Source organism: Mustelus asterias, chromosome 16, assembly GCF_964213995.1.
Source record: "Mustelus asterias chromosome 16, sMusAst1.hap1.1, whole genome shotgun sequence".
Classification (NCBI taxonomy): domain Eukaryota; kingdom Metazoa; phylum Chordata; class Chondrichthyes; order Carcharhiniformes; family Triakidae; genus Mustelus; species Mustelus asterias.
Genome location: NC_135816.1, coordinates 87453886 through 87473635, shown reverse-complemented (window position 1 = coordinate 87473635; position 19750 = coordinate 87453886). Strand labels below are relative to the sequence as shown.

General features: G+C 48.2%; 4 non-coding genes across 4 annotated transcripts; 3 read left to right on the top strand and 1 right to left on the bottom strand.

The window, feature by feature from the left end:
- Positions 1 to 2998: 2998 nt before the first annotated feature.
- Positions 2999 to 3071, top strand: trnav-uac (transfer RNA valine (anticodon UAC)). Its single transcript has one exon. It is a non-coding gene; the product is annotated as a tRNA-Val (tRNA).
- A 3379-nt stretch (positions 3072 to 6450) lies between these two features.
- On the top strand, positions 6451 to 6523 carry trnak-uuu (transfer RNA lysine (anticodon UUU)). Its single transcript has one exon. It is a non-coding gene; the product is annotated as a tRNA-Lys (tRNA).
- A 5734-nt stretch (positions 6524 to 12257) lies between these two features.
- Positions 12258 to 12331, bottom strand: trnat-agu (transfer RNA threonine (anticodon AGU)). The gene has a single exon. It is a non-coding gene; the product is annotated as a tRNA-Thr (tRNA).
- A 1285-nt stretch (positions 12332 to 13616) lies between these two features.
- On the top strand, positions 13617 to 13689 carry trnav-cac (transfer RNA valine (anticodon CAC)). The gene has a single exon. It is a non-coding gene; the product is annotated as a tRNA-Val (tRNA).
- The last annotated feature ends 6061 nt before the right edge of the window (positions 13690 to 19750 follow it).

The following is a 19750-nucleotide window of genomic DNA, read 5'->3' as shown; positions in this document are numbered from 1 at the left end:
TTTTGGAGCAGCTTGTGACAGAGTCTCCTCAGGAACAGGCAATTCTGGATTTGGTGATGTGTAATGAGGCAGACTTGATCAGGGAACTGAAGGTGAAGGAACCCTGAGGGAGCAGTGACCACAATATGATCGAATTTACCCTGCAGTTTGAGAGGGAGAAGCTGGAATCAGATGTTTCGGTGTTACAATTAAATAAAGGTAACTACAAAGACATGGGGGAGGAGCTGGCCAGAGTTGATTGGAAAGGGAGCCTCGCGGGGAAGACAGTGGAACAGCAATGGCAGGAGTTTTGGGGGGTTATTCGGGAGGCAGAACAGAAATTCATCCCAAGGAGGAGGAAACATGCTGAGGGGAGGACGAGACATCCATGGCTGACGAGGGAAGTCAAGGACAGCATAAAAGCAAAAGAAAAAGCAGACAAAGTGGCGAGGATTAGTGGGAAGCCGGAGGATTGGGAAGCCTTTAAAAACGAGCAGAGGACAACTAAAAAAAGCAATAACGGGGGAGAAGATGAAATATGAGTGTAAGTGAGCTAGGAATATAATAGAAGATAGGAAGAGATTTTTTCAATATCTAAAAGGTAAGAGAGAGGCACAAATAGCCATTGGACCACTGGAACATGAGGCTGGAGAAGTAATAATAGGAAACAAAGCAATGGCAGAGGAACTGAATCGTTACTTTGCATCAGTCTTCACGGTGGAAGACACCAGTGGGATGTCAGAGCTCCAGGAGAGTCAGGGGGCACAGGTGAGTGTAGTGGCCATCACTAAGGAGAAGGTTCTGGGGAAACTGAAAGGTCTGAAGGTGGATAAATCACCTGGACCGGATGGACTACACCCCAGGGGTCTAAAAGAGATCGCTGAGGAAATTGTGGAGGCATTGGTGGTGATCTTTCAGGAATCACTGGAGGCAGGGAGGGTCCCAGAGGACTGGAAAGTAGCTGATGTAACACCGCTGTTTAAGAAGGGAGGGAGGCAGCAGACGGGAAATTATAGGCCGGTTAGCCTGACTTCAGTCATTGGCAAGATTTTAGAGTCCATTATTAAAGATGAGATTGCGGAGTACTTGGAAGTGCATGATAAAATAGGACTGAGTCAGCACGGCTTCGTCAAGGGGAGGTCATGTCTGACAAATCTGTTCGAGTTCTTTGAGGAGGTAACAAGGAAGTTAGATAAAGGAGAACCAGTGGACGTGATTTATTTAGATTTCCAGAAGGCCTTTGACAAGGTGCCACATAGGAGACTGTTAAATAAGTTAAGAGCCCATGGTGTTCAGGGTAAGATCCTGGCATGGATAGAGGATTGACTGACTGGCAGAAGGCAGAGAGTGGGGATAAAGGGGCCTCTCTCAGGATGGCAGCTGGTGACTAGTGGTGTGCCTCAGGGGTCAGTGCTGGGACCACAACTTTTCACAATATACAGTAACGATTTGGAGGAAGGAACTGAAGGCACTGTTGGTAAGTTTGCAGATGATACAAAGATATGTAGAGGGACAGGTAGTATTGAGGAAGCAGGGGTGCTGCAGAAGGACTTGGACAGGTTAGGAGAGTGGGCAAAGAAGTGGCAGATGGAATACAATGTGGAAAAGTGTGAGGTTCTGCACTTTGGAAGGAGGAATGGAGGCAGAGACTATTTTCTAAATGGGGAAATGCTGAGGAAATAAGAAACACAAAGGGATTTGGGAGTCCTTGTTCAAGATTCTCTTCAGGTTAACGTGCAGGTTCACTCGGCAGTTCGGAAGGCAAATGCAATGTTAGCATTCATGTCAAGAGGGCTAGAATACAAGAGCAGGGATGTACTTCTGAGGCTGTAGAAGGCTCTGGTCAGACCCCATTTGGAGTGTTGTGAGCAGTTTTGGGCCCTGTATCTAAGGTAGGACGTGCTGGCCTTGGAAAGGGTCCAGAGGAGGTTCACAAGAATGATCCCTGGAATGAAGAGCTTGTCGTATGAGGAACAGTTGAGGACTCTGGGTCTGTACTCATTGAAGTTTAGGAGGATGAGGGGGGATCTTATTGAAACTTACAGGATACTGCGAGGTCTGGATAGAGTGGACGTGGAGAGGATGTTTCCACTCGTCAGAAAAACTAGAACCAGAGGGCACAACCTCAGGCTAAAGGGACGATCCTTTAAAACAGAGATGAGGAGGAATTTCCTCAGCCAGAGAGTGGTGAATCTGTGGAACTCTTTGCTGCAGAAGGCTGTGGAGGCCAGGTCATTGAGTGTCTAAGACAGAGATAGATAGGTTCTTGATTAATAACGGGATCAGGGGTTATGGGGAAAAGACAGGAGAATGGGGATGAGAAAAATATCAGCCATGATTGAATGGTGGAGCAAATCCTGAGATTTGAACTCAGGATCTCCTGTTTACTCGGCAGGCGCTTTGACCAACTAAACCACAGCACCTAAAGAAAAGTTGAGCCAATGTTATAATTTGTTATAAAATTAAAAGCAAAATCCTGTGGATGCTGCAACCTGAAACCATCTGGTCCTTCGAACCTGCTTCACTATTTACTAAGGCCATGGCTGATCCCTTTCTGTTGGCTTCCACATTCTCCATATTCCCCTCCCCATCCCCGATAATCTTTAATTCTCTCACTCAACAAATATCTAATTCCCTCCGCCAGGAAAATATTCAGTGACCCCGTCCTCCAGCACCTTCTGAGGCAGAGTTTAAAAGTGGCACAAGCCTCTGAGAGAAAACAAATCTAATCATCTCTTGTCCGAAAAGGACGCCCCCTAATGTTCAAACAGCGCCCCCTTGTTTTGGCCTCACCCACAAGAGGAAACATCTTTTCCACCTCCACCTTCCCAAGACCGTTCAGCATCTTAGAAACTTTAATCCAGTCACCCCTTCACTTTCCTAAACTCCAGCTGAAAGAAGCCCAGTCTGTCCAATCCAACCTCATGAGAAAACTCGCTCATTCCAGGGAGCAATCCAGTAACCACCCACCGACCCCCACCCTGAACTGCCTCCAGCTCAGTTACATTCACAGTCATGTGGTTCCATAGTGTAGTGGTTATCACGTCTGCCTTACACGCAGAAGGTCCTGGGTTCGATCCCCAGTGGAGCCAGTGGTACTTTGTTCCTTTTTTCAGAGAGCAGTGGAACTGCCTTGAACTTGCCGCTCTTTCACAGTGACTTGTCCTTTGAATGGTTGGATGCCAACAAGTGCAGAGGACCCGAGAGACTTGGAGTTCATGTCCATATATCCCTGCAAGTGGAAAGACAGATAATAAGGTGGCTAACTAAGCTAATGGGACATTTGTCTTTAAAGCCAAGGCACAGAATATCAGTCATGATGTGGAGATGTCGGCGTTGGACTGGGGTGAACACAAGAAGAAGTCTCGCAACACCAGGTTAAAGTTCAACAGGTTTATTTGGTAGCAAATACCATTCGCTTTCGGAGCGCTGCTCCTTCGTCAGATAGATTGGAAATCTGCTCTCAAACAGGGCACAGAGACACAAAATCAAGTTACAGAATACTGATTAGAATGCGAATCCCTAAAGCCAGCCAGCTCTTAAAGATACAGACAATGTGAGTGGAGGGAGCATTAAGCACAGGTTAAAGAGATGTGTATTGTCTCCAGACAGAACAGCTCGTGAGATTCTGCAAGTCCAGGGGGCAAGCTGTGGGGGTTACTGATCATGTGACATAAATCCAACATCCCGGTTTAGGCCGTCCTCATGTGGGCGGAACTTGGCTATCAGTTTCTGCTCAGCGACTCTGCGCTGTCGTGTGTCGTGAAGGCCGCCTTGGAGAACGCTTACCTGAAGATCCAAGGCTGAATGCCCGTGACTGCTGAAGTGCTCCCCCACAGGAAGAGAACAGTCTTGCCTGGTGATTGTCGAGCGGTGTTCATTCATCCGTTGTTGCAGCGTCTGCATGGTTTCCCCAATGTACCATGCCTTGGGACATCCTTTCCTGCAGCGTATCAGGTAGACAACGTTGGCCGAGTTGCAAGAGTATGTACGGTGTACCTGGTAGATGGTGTTCTCACGTGAGATGATGGCATCCGTGTTGATGATCCGGCACGTCTTGCAGAGGTTGCTGTGGCAGGGTTGTGTGGTGTTGTGGTCACTGTTCTCCTGAAGGCTGGGTAGTTTGCTGCGGACGATGGTCTGTTTGAGGTTGTGCGGTTGTTTGAAGGCAAGAAGTGGGGGTGTGGGGATGGCCTTGGCGAGATGTTCGTCTTCATCAATGACATGTTGAAGGCTCCGGAGGAGATGCCGTAGCTTCTCCGCTCCGGGGAAGTACTGGACGACGAAGGGTACTCTGTCCACCGTGTCCCGTGTTTGTCTTCTGAGGAGGTCGGTGCGGTTTTTCGCTGTGGCGCATTGGAACTGTCGATCGATGAGTCGAGCGCCATATCCTGTTCTTATGAGGGCATCTTTCAGCGTCTGGAGGTGTCTGTTGCGATCCTCCTCATCCGAGCAGATCCTGTGTATTCGGAGGGCTTGTCCGTAGGGGATGGCTTCTTTAACGTGTTTAGGGTGGAAGCTGGAGAAGTGGAGCATCGTGAGGTTATCCGTGGGCTTGCGGTACAGTGAGGTGCTGAGGTGACTGTCCTTAATGGAGATGCGTGTGTCCAAGAACGCAACCGATTCCGGAGAGTAGTCCATGGTGAGTCTGATGGTGGGATGGAACTTGTTGATGTCATCATATAGTTGTTTCAGTGATTGCTCACCATGACTCCAAAGGAAGAAAATGTCATCGATGTATCTAGTGTATAGCATCGGATGAAGGTCCTGTGCAGTGAAGAAGTCTTGTTCGAACCTGTGCATGAAGACGTTGGCATGTTGAGGTGCGAATTTGGTCCCCATGGCTGTTCCGTGTGTCTGGATGAAGAACTGGTTGTTAAAGGTGAAGACATTGTGGTCCAGGATGAAGCGGATGAGTTGTAAAATTGCTTCCGGAAACTGGCAGTTGTCGGCGTTGAGTACTGAGGTCGTTGCAGCAGTGCCATCATCGTGCGGGATGCTGGTGTAGAGTGCCGAGACATCCATTGTGACGAGGAGTGGCTTTAAGACCTGGCTGGCTTTAGGGATTCGCATTCTAATCAGTATTCTGTAACTTGATTTTGTGTCTGTGCCCTGTTTGAGAGCACATTTCCACTCCATCTGACGAAGGAGCAGCGCTCCGCAAGCTTATGGTATTTGCTACCAAATAAACCTGTTGGACTTTAACCTGGTGTTGTGAGACTTCTTACAGAATATCAGAGCAGTGAGGCTACGATGGAGCTGTATAAAACATCTGAAGTCCAAAGAATTGAACACTGACCCTTCAAATCTGGGGAACAGCTGCTCCTTATCCACTCTGTCCGTGCCCCTCATAATCTTGTCCACCTCAATCAGGTCGCCCCTCAGTCTTCTCTGCTCCACCGAAAATAATCCAAGCTTCCGCAACCTCTCTTCATAACTTAAATGCTCCGTCCCAGGCAGCATCCTGGGGAATCTCCTCTGCACCCTCTCCAGTGCAATCACATCCTTCCTAAAATGTGGTGACCAGAACTGCACACAGTGCTCCAGCTGTGGCCTCACCACAGTTCGATACAACTCCAACGTGACTTCAACACAAACGGAAAATGCTGGAAAATCTCAGCAGGTCTGACAGCATCTCTGGGGAGAGAATCGAGCCAACGTTTGGAGTCTGGATAACCCTTGGTCAGAGCTGAGAGCGCAGAGAATCAGCGGAGATTTATACTGTGAGGGTCGGGGGGATGGAATGGGACAACGGGAATTGAAATGAGGAGACAGAAGGCTGAGAAGGTGCTAGAAAGTGTCCATTAATGATCAGAATGTGTGAATGGCAGAACAGGGATGCAGATTGTTAAAGGACTGCCCGAGGAATGTGGCAGTTGCCCTGAAAGGGGGAGGGGGAGGGGGCAAGAAGGAGAGCTGGAATGGAAAGTGGGAAAATGGAGCTGAGAAAGAAGGATGATAAAATGGATGAATCGGATGAAACAAAATGAAATAAAATCAATGGAAATGGGGTGAAGGTGGAGGAGAGAGTTCATGCTCTGAAGTTGTTGAACTCAATGTTGAGTCCAGAAGGCTGTAAAGTGTCCAATCGGAAGATGAGGGGCTGTTTCTCCAGTTTGCGTTCACTGGAACATTGCAAAAGGCCAAGGACGGACATGTGGACAGGAGAGCAGGGTGGTGTGTTGAAGCAGCAAGCGACAGGAAGGTTAGGGTCCTGTGTGCGGACGGAGTGAAGGTGCTCAGCAAAGCGATCACCCAGTCTCCGTTTGGTCTCTCCGATGTAGAGTCGAGCGCATTGGGAGCAGCGAATGCAACAGAGCAGATTGAAGGAGGAGCTCTTGCTGAATCTCAAAGTGGATAATATCACACTCCCCCCGCCAGTAAAAAATCACCTCCCCTTCAATCTCATCTGCTCCCAGTCACAGTGAGAGAGCGGCGAGTTCAACGGAGGAAAAAGGGAAGCTGTTGGAAGCCTGGATAGCTCAGTCAGTAGAGTATCAGACTTTTAATCTGAGGGTCCAGGGTTCAAGTCCCTGTTTGGGTGTTGCTTTTCTTCCACCCTGAACGCAATTGTTTGAGATGTGTTTCAAAATAGATGAACAGATGTCCTTTAACAAATTCCTCACACGCGATTGACAATTCCAAGAGTCGCCGGCAGCAACATTCATCCATTTTAATAGGTGCTCGATGGCCGGCGCATCACAGAGACGTGGCTGCAAGGGGATCAGGGCTGGGATCGAAATATCCAAGGATATGTGTCCTATGGAAAGGACAGGCAGATGGGCAAAGGGGGCGGGGTTGCATTGTTAGTCAGGAATGAAGTTAAATCGATAGCAGGAAGTGATATAGGATCAGAAGGTACAGAATCTCTGTGGGTCGAGTGGGGGAATCACAAAGGTAAAAAGACCCTGATGGGAGTTATGTACAGGCCCCCTCGCAGTCGTCAGGATGTGGGACAGAAAAATAAATCAGGAGATAGAAAAGGCAATGTTACAATAATCATGGGGGATTTCAATATGCAGGTGGAGTGGGAAAATCAGGTAGGTCGTGGATCCCAAGAACAGGAATTTGTGCAATGTCTAAGCGATGGTTTTTTGGAGCAGCTTGTGACAGAGTCTCCTCAGGAACAGGCAATTCTGGATTTGGTGATGTGTAATGAGGCAGACTTGATCAGGGAACTGAAGGTGAAGAACTTTAGGGAAAAGAGGGATAGCTCAGTTGGTAAAGCATTTGACTTTTAATTCGAGGGTTCAAGTCCCTGTTTGGGTGTTGATTTTGAGGGCGGCCCGGTAGCACAGTGGTTAGTACTGCTGCTTCACAGCTCCAGGGACCTGGGTTCGATTCCCGGCTCGGGTCACTGTCTGTGTGGAGTTTGCACATTCTCCTCGTGTCTGCGTGGGTTTCCTCCAGGTGCTCCGGTTTCCTCCCACAGTCCAAAGATGTGCGGGTTAGGTTGATTGGCCATGCTAAAATTGCCCCTTAGTGTCCTGGGATGTGTGGATTAGAGGGATTAGCGGGTAAAATATGTCGGGATATGGGGGTAGGGCCTGGGTGGGATTGTGGTCGGTGCAGACTCGATGGGCCAAATGGCCTCTTTCTGTACTGTAGGGTTTCTATGATATTCTATGAGTATAACATTGACAAGTGTGATGTTATCCACTTTGGAAGGAATAACAGTAAAATAGACTTATTTAAATAGTGAAAAATTACAACATGCTACTGTGCAGAGGGACCTGGGGGTCCTTGTGCATGAATCGCAAAAACTCAGTTTGCAGGTGCAGCAGGTGATCAAGAAGGGGAATGGAATGTTGGCCTTTATCGCGAAGGGGATGGAGTATAAAAGCAGGGAGGTCTTGCTGCAACTGTACAGGGTACTGGTGAGGCCGCAACTGGAGTACTGTGTGCAATTTTGGTCCCCTTATTTTCAGAAGTATGTAATGGCCTTGGAGGGAGTACAGAGAAGGTTCACCAGGTTGATACCGGAGATGAGGGGGTTAGCTTATGAGGAGAGATTGAGTAGATTGGGCCTGTACTCGTTGGAGTTTAGAAGGCTGAGGGGAGATCTTTATAGAGACATATAAGATAATGAACGGGCTCGACAGGGTAGAGGCAGAGAGATTCTTTCCACTTAGAAAGGAAACAAGAACTAGAGGACACAGCCTCAAAATAAGGGGGAGTCAGTTTAGTTCAGAGTTGAGGAGGAATTTCTTCTCTCAGAGGGTAGTGAATCTCTGGAATTCTCTGCCCATTGAAGCAGTGGAGGCTACCTCGTTAAATATGTTTCAAGAACAAAGAACAAAGAACAAAGAACAATACAGCACAGGAACAGGCCCTTCGGCCCTCCAAGCCCGCGCCGCTCCCCGGTCCAGGATTGAATCCTGAATCCAGGACCCCCGCCCAATTTTCCAGCCTATCTACATACCAATATCCTATCCACCGAGCTGTCCCTCACAGCTACGATGCTTTGTTCATTACAACCTATTAACTCACCCCCACCCCCCCATTCCAGACCATGTGATCTCCAGGGAGAGGCGAAAACCCAGAGTGAAAAACCCCAGGGCCAATATGGGGAAAAAAAAATCTGGGAAATTCCTCTCCGACCCCCTGAGGCGATTGAAACGAGTCCAGGAGATCACAATGGCCCTGATCGGAAAATGCTTCCCAACCCTAGTCATTTCCACTTCCACGAACACCATATGAATTCCCTGCCCCCGAGACAGGTTCCCAACTATCCGCAGTCTCGCTCTGTACTGGCACCAGCAAGATGATCATAGAATGAAGCCTTGAAACGAGAAACCAGGAACAATTAGCCCGCGCCGCTCCCTGGTCCAAACTAGACCACTCTTTTGTATCCCTCCATTCCCACTCCATTCATATAGCTGTCTAGATAAGTCTTAAACGTTCCCAGTGTGTCCGCCTCCACCACCTTGCCCGGCAACACATTCCAGGCCCCCACGACCCTCTGTGTGAAATATGTCCTTCTGATATCTGTGTTAAACCTCCCCCCCTTCACCTTGAACCTATGACCCCTCGTGAACGTCACCACCGACCCGGGGAAAAGCTTCCCACCGTTCACCCTATCTATGCCTTTCATAATTTTATACACCTCTATTAAGTCTCCCCTCATCCTCCGTCTTTCCAAGGAGAACAACCCCAGTTTCCCCAATCTCTCCTCATAACCAAGCCCCTCCATACCAGGCAACATCCTGGTAAACCTCCTCTGTACTCTCTCCAAAGCCTCCACGTCCTTCTGGTAGTGTGGCGACCAGAACTGGACGCAGTATTCCAAATGCGGCCCAACCAACGTTCTATACATCTGCAACATCAGACCTCAACTTTTATACTCTATGCCCCGTCCTATAAAGGCAAGCATGCCATATGCCTTCTTCACCACCTTCTCCACCTGTGACGTCACCTTCAAAGATCTGTGGACTTGCACACCCAGGTCCCTCTGTGTCTCTACACCCTTTATGGTTCTTCCATTTATCGTGTAGCTCCTCCCTACATTATTCCCACCAAAATGCATCACTTCGCATTTATCAGGATTGAACTCCATCTGCCATTTCCTTGCCCAAATTTCCAGCCTATCTATATCCTTCTGTAGCCTCTGACAATGTTCCTCACTATCTGCAAGTCCTGCCAGTTTTGTGTCGTCCGCAAACTTACTGATCACCCCAGTTACTCCTTCTTCCAGATCATTTATATAAATCACAAACAGCAGAGGTCCCAATACAGATCAGTCACAGGTAGATAGATTTCTGATCAATAAGGGAATTAAGGGTTATGGGGAGTGGGCGGGTAAGTCGAACTAACCACTATCAGATCAGCCATGATCTTATTGAATGGCGGGGCAGGCTCGAGGGGGTAGATGGCCTACTCCTGCTCCTATTTCTTATGTTCTTATGTTCTTAACCCTGAGGGAGCAGTGACCACAATATGATCGAATTTACCCTGCAGTTTGAGAGGGAGAAGCTGGAATCAGATGTAACGGTAATACAATTAAATAAAGGTAACAACAAAGACATGAGGGAGGAGCTGGCCAGAGTTGATTGGAAAGGGAGCCTCGCGGGGAAGACAGTGGAACAGCAATGGCAGGAGTTTTTGGGGGTTATTCGGGAGACAGAACAGAAATTCATCCCAAGGAGGAGGAAACATGCTGAGGGGAGGACGAGACATCCATGGCTGACGAGGGAAGCCAAGGACAGCATAAAAGCAAAAGAAAAAGCAGACAAAGTGGCAAGGATTAGTGGGAAGCCAGAGGATTGGGAAGCCTTTAAAAGCGAGCAGAGGACAACTAAAAAAGCAATAAGGGGGGAGAAGATGAAATATGAGTGTAAGTGAGCTAGTAATATAAAAGAAGATAGGAAGAGTTTTTTTCAATATATAAAAGGTAAGAGAGAGGCAAAAATAGCCATTGGACCACTGGAAAATGAGGCTGGAGAAGTAATAATAGGAAACAAAGCAATGGCAGAGGAACTGAATCGTTACTTTGCATCAGTCTTCACGGTGGAAGACACCAGTGGGATGTCAGAGCTCCAGGAGAGTCAGGGGGCACAGGTGAGTGTAGTGGCCATCACTAAGGAGAAGGTTCTGGGGAAACTGAAAGGTCTGAAGGTGGATAAATCACCTGGACCGGATGGACTACACCCCAGGGTTCTAACAGAGATCGCTGAGGAAATTGTGGAGGCGTTGGTGGTGATCTTCCAGGATTCACTGGAGGCAGGGAGGGTCCCAGAGGACTGGAAAGTACCTGATTTAACACCGCTGTTTAAGAAGGGAGGGAGGCAGCAGACGGGAAATTATAGGCCGGTTAGCCTGACTTCAGTCATTGGCAAGATTTTAGAGTCCATTATTAAAGATGAGATTGCGGGGTACTTGGAAGTGCATGATAAAATAGGACTGAGTCAGCACGGCTTCATCAAGGGGAGGTCATGTCTGACAAATCTGTTCGAGTTCTTTGAGGAGGTAACAAGGAAGTTAGATAAAGGAGAACCAGTGGATGTGATTGATTTAGATTTCCAAAAGGCCTGTGACAAGGTGCCGCATAGGAGACTGTTAAATAAGTTAAGAGCCCATGGTGTTAAGGGTAAGATCCTGGCATGGAGAGAGGATTGGCTGACTGGCAGAAGGCAGAGAGTGGGGATAAAGGGGTCTCTCTCAGGATGGCAGCCGGTGACTAGTGGTGTGTCTCAGGGGTCAGTGCTGGGACCACAACTTTTCACAACATACATTAACGATTTGGAGGAAGGAACTGAAGGCACCATTGCTAAGTTTGCAGATGATACAAAGATATGTAGAGGGACAGGTAGTATTGAGGAAGCAGGGGGGCTGCAGAAGGACTTGGACAGGTTAGGAGAGTGGGCAAAGAAGTGGCAGATGGAATACAATGTGGAAAAGTGTGAGGTTCTGCACTTTGGAAGGAGGAATGGAGGCAGAGACTATTTTCTAAATTGGGAAATGCTAAGGAAATAAGAAACACAAAGGGACTTGGGAGTCCTTGTTCAAGATTCTCCTAAGGTTAATGTGCAGGTTCAGTCGGCAGTGAGGAAAGCAAATGTAATGTTAGCATTCATGTCGAGAGGGCTAGAATACAAGAGCAGGGATGTACTTCTGAGGCTGTGGAAGGCTCTGGTCAGACCCCATTTGGAGTATTGTGAGCAGTTTTGGGCCCTGTATCTAAGGAAGGATGTGCTGGCCTTGGAAAGGGTCCAGAGGAGGTTCACAAGAATGATGCTTGGAATGAAGAGCTTGTGAGGAACAGTTGAGGACTCTGGGTCTGTACTCGTTGGAGTTTGGAAGGATGAGGGGGGATCTTATTGAAACTTACAGGATACTGTGAGGCCTGGATAGAGTGGACGTGGAGAGAATGTTTCCATTCGTGGGAAAAACTAGAACCAGAGGGCACAACATCAGGCTAAAGGGACGATCCTTTAAAACAGAGATGAGGAGGAATTTCTTCAGCCAGAGAGTGGTGAATCCGTGGAACTCTTTGCCGCAGAAGGCTGTGGAGGCCGGGTCATTGAGTGTCTCAGACAGAGATAGATAGGTTCTTGATTAATAAGGGGATCAGGGGTTATGGGGAAAAGGCAGGAGAATGGGGATGAGAAAAATATCAGCCATGATTGAATGGCGGAGCAGACTCGATGGGCCGAGTGGCCTAATTCTGTTACTGTGTCTTATGGTCATTTAAAATGGGCCTCTGGGCTTCTTTTCCTGTGATCGAACTGTGTGACGGGAAAGTTACGGCTTCTCAGAGTTGCAAAATGCAACATGCACAAAGGCACCGCTGAGATTTGAACTCAGGATCTCCTGTTTACTAGACAGGCACTTTAACCAACAAAGCCACAGCACCTCCAAAAAAGTCGAACCAATGTTATAATTTATTACAAAATTAAAAGCAAAATCCTGTGGATGCTGCAACCTGAAACCATCTGGTCCTCCGAGCTGCTTCACTATTTACTAAGGCCATGGCTGATCATAAGAACATAAGAACATAAGAAATAGGAGCAGGAGTCGGCCATCTAGCTCCTCGAGCCTGCCCCGCCATTCAATAAGATCATGGCTGATCTGAAGTGAATCAGTTCCACTTACCCGCCTGATCCCTATAACCCCTAATTCCCCTACCGATAAGGAATCCATCTATCCGTGATTTAAACATATTCAACGAGGAAGCCTCCACCACTTCAGTGGGCAGAGAATTCCGGAGATTCACCACCCTCTGAGAGAAGAAGTTCCTCCTCAACTCTGTCCTAAACTGACCCCCCTTTATTTTGAGGCTGTGCCCCCTAGTTCTGGTTTCCTTTCTAAGTGGAAAGAATCTCTCCACTCCTACCCTATCCAGCCCCTTCATATCTTATATGCCTCTATAAGATCACCCCTCAGCCTTCTAAACTCCAACGAATACAAACCCAATCTGCTCAATCTCAACTCATAGTCAACACCCCTCATCTCCGGTATCAACCTGGTGAACCTTCTCTGCACTCCCTCCAAGGCCAATATATCTTTTCGCAAATAAGGGGACCAAAACTGCACACAGTATTCCAGCTGTGGCCTCACCAATGCCTTGTACCGATGCAGCAAGACTTCTCTGCTTTTATATTCTATCCCCCTCGCGGTAAATGCCAACATCCCATTTGCCTTCTTGATCACCTGTTGTATTTGCAGATCCCTTTCTGTTGGCTTCCACATTCTCCATATTCCCCTCCCCCTCCCCGATAATCTTTAATTCTCTCACTCAACAAATATCTAACTCCCTCCGCCAGGAAAATATTCAGTGACCCCGTCCTCCAGCACCTTCTGAGGCAGAGTTGAAAAGTGGCACAAGCCTCTGAGAGAAAACAAATCTCATCATCTCTTGACCTAAAAGGGCGCCCCCTAATGTTCAAACAGCGCCCCCTTGTTTTGGCCTCACCCACAACAGGAAACATCTTTTCCACCTCCACCTTCCCAAGACCGTTCAGCATCTTAGAAACTTTAATCCAGTCACCCCTTCACTTTCCTAAACTCCAGCTGAAAGAAGCCCAGTCTGTCCAATCCAACCTCATGAGAAAACCCGCTCATTCCAGGGAGCAATCCAGTAACCACCCACCGACCCCCACCCTGAACTGCTTCCAGCTCATTTGCATTCATGGTCATGTGGCTCCATAGTGTAGTGGTTATCACGTCTGCCTCACACGCAGAAGGTCCTGGGTTCGAAGCCCAGTGGAGCCAGTGGTATTTTGTTCCTATTCCCAGAGAGCAGTGGAACTGCCTTGAACTCGCCGCACTTTCACACTGACTTGTCCTTTGAATGAGACTGGTGAGACTTTAAACTAGAAAGGTTGGGGGGAGGGAATCGAAATGAGGGGACTGAGAGCGAGGAGGTTAGCTCGCAAATAGATAAGGAATGTAGACAGGGTAAGAGGGAGGTTAGACGAGTGAGGGAGAAGGGAAGTGCTCAGGCTGAAGGTCTGAGATGTGTCTATTTTAATGCCAGGAGTGTAGTGAATAAAGTGGATGAGCTTGGAGCGTGGATTGCTGCTTCGAATTGTGATGTGGTGGCCATTACGGAGACTTGGATGTCTCAGGGACAGGACTGGGTGCTTCAGGTGCCGGGTTTTAGATGTTTCAGGAAGGACAGGGAGGGAGGCAAGAGAGGGGGGGGAGTGGCACTGTTGATCAGGGATAGTGTCACGGCTGTAGAGAAGGTGGACGCCGTGGAGGGACTGACTACGGAATCTCTGTGGGTGGAGGTTAGGAACAGGAAGGGGTCGGTAACTTTGCTGGGTGTTTTCTATAGGCCGCCCAATAGTAACAGAGATGTTGAGGAGCAGATGGGGAAACAGATCCTGGAGAGATGTAGGAATAACAGAGTTGTCGTGATGGGAGATTTTAATTTCCCAAACATAGATTGGAATATCCCTAGGGCTAGGGGTTTGGATGGAGAGGAGTTTGTTAGGTGTGTCCAGGAGAGTTTCCTGACACAGTATGTGGATAAGCCTACTAGAGGAGAGGCTGTTCTTGATCTGGTGCTGGCTAATGAACCTGGACAGGTGGAGGATCTCTCGGTGGGTGAGCATCTTGGGGATAGCGATCATAATTCTATCTCCTTCATGATAGCATTGGAAAGAGATAGGGTCAGGCAGGCTAGGAAAGTGTTTCTCTGGAGTAAAGGGAAATACAGTGTCATCAGGGAGGAAATTAGACGGGTAAATTGGAAGGAGGCATTCTTGGGGAAAAGTACCGAAGGAAAGTGGAGGATTTTCAAGGAATGTTTGTCTGGAGCTCTGCATGACAACGTTCCGATGAGACAGGGGGGTGTTGGTAGGGTACGGGAACCGTGGTGCACGAAGGTTGTGATGAACCTGGTGAATAAGAAAAGAGAGGCGTACAGAAGGTTCAGAGAGCTAGGAGGTGTTAAGGATTTAGAGGAGTATACGCGATGTAGGAAGGAGCTTAAGAAGGAAATTAGGAGAGCGAGAAGGGGTCATGAGAAGACCTTGGCGGGTAAGATTAAGGAGAATCCCAAGGCTTTCTACAAATATGTCAAGAGTAAAAGGATGAGATGTGAAGGCATAGGACCCTTAAAAGGTGAAGGGGGAAAAGTTTGTGCGGAACCGTTAGAAATGGCGGAGGTGCTTAATGAATACTTTACCTCGGTATTCACGGTGGAAAGGGATCTGGGTGGTTGTACTGCTGGATTGCGGAGGACAGAAAGGATCGAGCATGTGGACATAAAGAAAGAGGATGTGTTGGAACTATTGAATGGCATCAAGGTTGGTAAGTCGCCGGGACCGGATGGGATGTACCCCAGGTTACTGTGGGAGGCGAGGGAGGAGATTGCGGAGCCTTTGGCGATGATCTTTGCATCGTCGATGGAGACGGGAGAGGTTCCGGAGGATTGGAGGATTGCGGATGTGGTCCCTATATTCAAGAAAGGGAACAGGGACAGCCCGGGAAATTACCGACCGGTGAGTCTAACCTCAGTGGTTGGTAAGTTGATGGAGAGGATCCTGAGAGACAGGATTTATGATCATCTAGAGAAGTTTAGTATGATCAAAAGTAGTCAGCACGGCTTTGTCAGGGGCAGGTCGTGCCTTACGAGCCTGGTTGAGTTCTTTGAAAATGTGACCAAGCACATTGACGAAGGAAGAGCGGTGGATGTGGTCTATATGGACTTCAGCAAGGCGTTCGATAAGGTCCCCCATGCAAGACTTCTTGAGAAAGTGAGAGGGCATGGGATCCAAGGGGCTGTTGCCTTGTGGATCCAGAACTGGCTTGCCTGCAGAAGGCAGAGAGTGGCTGTGGAGGGGTCTTTCTCTGCATGGAGGTCAGTGACCAGTGGAGTGCCCCAGGGATCTGTTCTGGGACCCTTGCTGTTTGTCATTTTCATAAATGACCTGGATGAGGAAGTGGAGGGATGGGTTGGTAAGTTTGCTGACGACACCAAGGTAGGTGGTGTTGTGGATAGTTTGGAGGGATGTCAGAAGTTGCAGCGAGACATAGATAGAATGCAAGACTGGGCGGAGAAGTGGCAGATGGACTTCAACCCGGATAAGTGTGTAGTGATCCATTTTGGCAGATCCAATGGGATGGAGCAGCAGTATAAAATGAAGGGTACCATTCTTAGCAGTGTAGAGGATCAGAAGGACCTTGGGGTCCGGGTCCATAGGACTCTTAAATCGGCCTCGCAGGTGGAGGATGCGGTCAAGAAGGCGTATGGCGTACTAGCCTTCATTAATCGAGGGATTGAGTTTAGGAGTCGGGAGATAATGCTGCAGCTTTATAGGACCCTGGTTAGACCCCACTTGGAGTACTGCGCGCAGTTCTGGTCACCTCATTACAGGAAAGATGTTGAAGCCATTGAAAGGGTGCAGAGGAGATTTACAAGGATGTTGCCTGGATTGGGGGGCATGCCTTATGAGGATAGGTTGAGGGAGCTTGGTCTCTTCTCCCTGGAGAGACGAAGGATGAGAGGTGACCTGATAGAGGTTTACAAGATGTTGAGGGGTCTGGATAGGGTGGACTCTCAGAGGCTATTTCCAAGGGCTGAAATGGTTGCTACGAGAGGACACAGGTTTAAGGTGCTGGGGGGTAGGTACAGGGGGGATGTCAGGGGTAAGTTTTTCACTCAGAGGGTGGTGGGTGAGTGGAATCGGCTGACGTCGGTGGTGGTGGAGGCAAACTCGTTGGGGTCTTTTAAGAGACTTCTGGATGAGTACATGGGATTTAATGGGATTGAGGGCTATAGATAGGCCTAGAGGTGGGGATGTGATCGGCGCAACTTGTGGGCCGAAGGGCCTGTTTGTGCTGTGGCTTTCTATGTTCTATGTTCTATGAATGGTCGGATGCCAACAAGTGCAGAGGACCCGAGAGACTTGGGGTTCATGTCCACAGATCCCTGAAGGCGCCAGGACAGGTAGATCAGGTGGTTAACTGGGCTAATGGGTTACTTGTCTTTATAGCCGAGGCACAGAATATCAGAGCAGAGAGGCTACGATGGAGCTGTATAAAATGTCTGAAGACCAAAGAATTGAACACTGACCCTTCAAATCTGGGGAACAGCTGTTCCTTATCCACTCTGTCCGTGCCCCTCATAAACTTGTCCACCTCAATCAGGTCGCCCCTCAGTCTTCTCTGCTCCAATGAAAATAATCCAAGCTTCCGCAATCTCTCTTCATAACTTAAATGCTCCGTCCCAGGCAGCATCCTGGGGAATCTCCTCTGCACCCTCTCCAGCGCAATCACATCCTTCCTAAAATGTGGTGACCAGAACTGCACACAGTGCTCCAGCTGTGGCCTCACCACAGTTCGATACAACTCCAACATGACTTCAACACAAACAGCTGACTTACTGTTGGACTCATTATAGGAACGAGAGAGGAAGGATCTAAAATGGAGGATTTCATGAGGTTCTTGTTCTGCCAAATCGATGAAATGCTCAGCACGATTTGGCATTGAGACATTTAGAAAGTTACACCAAATAATCATCTTGACCCCAAAGTGGATAATATCACACTTCCCCACCCCCATTAAAAAATGAACTCTCCTTCAAACCTTTCTGCTCGAACTCACTGTGAGAGAGCGGCTTGTTCAACAGAGGGAAAAGACAGCTGTGGTAAAGCCTGAATTGCTCAGTCAGTAAAACATTGCACTTTTAATCTGAGGGTCCCTGTTTGGGTGTTGCTTTTCTTCCACCCTGAACACAATTGTTTGAGATGTGTTTCAAAATAGATGAACAGATGTCCTTTAACAAATTCCTCACACGCGATTGACAATTCCAAGAGTCGCCGGCAGCAACATTCATCCATTTTAATAGGTGCTCGATGGCCGGCGCGTCACAGAGACGTGGCTGCAAGGGGATCAGGGCTGGGATCGAAATATCCAAGGATATGTGTCCTATGGAAAGGACAGGCAGATGGGCAAAGGGGGCGGGGTTGCATTGTTAGTCAGGAATGAAGTTAAATCGATAGCAGGAAGTGATATAGGATCAGAAGGTACAGAATCTCTGTGGGTCGAGTGGAGGAATCACAAAGGTAAAAAGCCCCTGATGGGAGTTATGTACAGGCCCCCTCGCAGTCGTCAGGATGTGGGACAGAAAAATAAATCAGGAGATAGAAAAGGCAATGTTACAATAATCATGGGGGATTTCAATATGCAGGTGGAGTGGGAAAATCAGGTAGGTCGTGGATCCCAAGAACAGGAATTTGTGCAATGTCTAAGCGATGGTTTTTTGGAGCAGCTTGTGACAGAGTCTACTGGGGAACAGGCAACCCCATATTGTGTCAGGAAACCCTCCTGCACACACTGTACAAAAACTGCCCCATCCGAACTATTTGACCTACAAAGGTTCCAATCAATATTTGGAAAGTTAAAGTCCCCCATGACAACTACCCTGTGACCCCCACACATATCCATAATCTGCTTAGCAATTTCTTCCTCCACATCTCTATTACTATTTGGGGGCCTATAGTAAACTCCTAACAACGTGACCGCTCCTTTCCTATTTCTAACCTCAGCCCATATTACCGCAGTGTGCAGATCCCCCTCGAAGTGCCTTTCCGCAGCCGTTAAACTATCCTTGATCAACAATGCCACTCCTCCACCTCTTTTACCAGCTTCCCTACCACTTACTGAAACATCTATCCCCCGGAACGTCCAACAACCATTCCCGTCCTTGTTCTACCCATGTCTTCGTAATGGCCACAACATCGTAGTCCCAAGTACCAATCCATGCCCCAAGTTCATCTACCTTGTTCCGGATGCTCCTTGCATTGAAGTAGACACACTTCAACCCACCTTCCTGTCTACCGGTACCCACCCTTGACCCTGATACCTTCCCCAATACCTCACCACCCTCACTGACTTCTGGACTACAACTCCTTTTCCCACTCCCCTGACACATTAGTTTAAACCCCCCTGAAGAGCCGGAACAAATTTCCCTCCTAGGATATTGGTGCCCCTCTGGTTCAGGTGCACCCCGTCCTGTGTGTACAGGTCCCACCTTCCCCAGAATGTGTTCCAATTATCCACGTATCTGAAACCCTCCCTCCTACACCATCCCTGCAACCACATGTTTAACTGCACTCTCTCCCTGTTCCTCAACTCGCTATCACGTGGCACCGGCAACGTACCAGAGATGACCACATGTTTTGTCTTGGCATATTAACATACAGTGAAAAGTATTGTTTCCTGCGCGCTATACAGACAAAGCATACTGATCATAGAGAAGGAAAGGAGAGGGTGCAGAATGTAGTGTTTCAGTCATAGCTAGGGTGTAGAGAAAGATCAATAGGTCCATTCAAAAGTCTGACAGCAGCAGAGAAGAAGCTGTTCTTGAGTCGGTTGGCACATGACCTCAGACTTTTATATCTTTTACCCAATGGAAGAAGGTGGAAGAGAGAATGTCCGGGGTGTATGGGGTCCTTAATTATGCTGGCTGCTTTACTAAGGCAGTGAGTGGGAAGTGTAGACAGAATCAATGGATGGGAGGCTGGTTTGCGTGATGGTTTGGGTTACATTCACAACCTTTTGTAGTTCCTTGCGGTTTTGGGCAGAGCAGGAGCCATACCAAGCTGTGATACAACCAGAAAGAATGCTTTGTATGGTGCCTCTGTAAAAGTTGGTGAGAGTCGTAGCTGACATGCCAAATTTCCTTAGTCTTCTGAGAAAGTAGAGGCGTTGGTGGGCTTTCTTAACTATAGTGACAGCACGGGGGGACCAGGACAGGTTGTTGGTGATCTGGACACCTAAAAACATGAAGCTCTCGACCCTTTCTACTTCATCCCCGTTG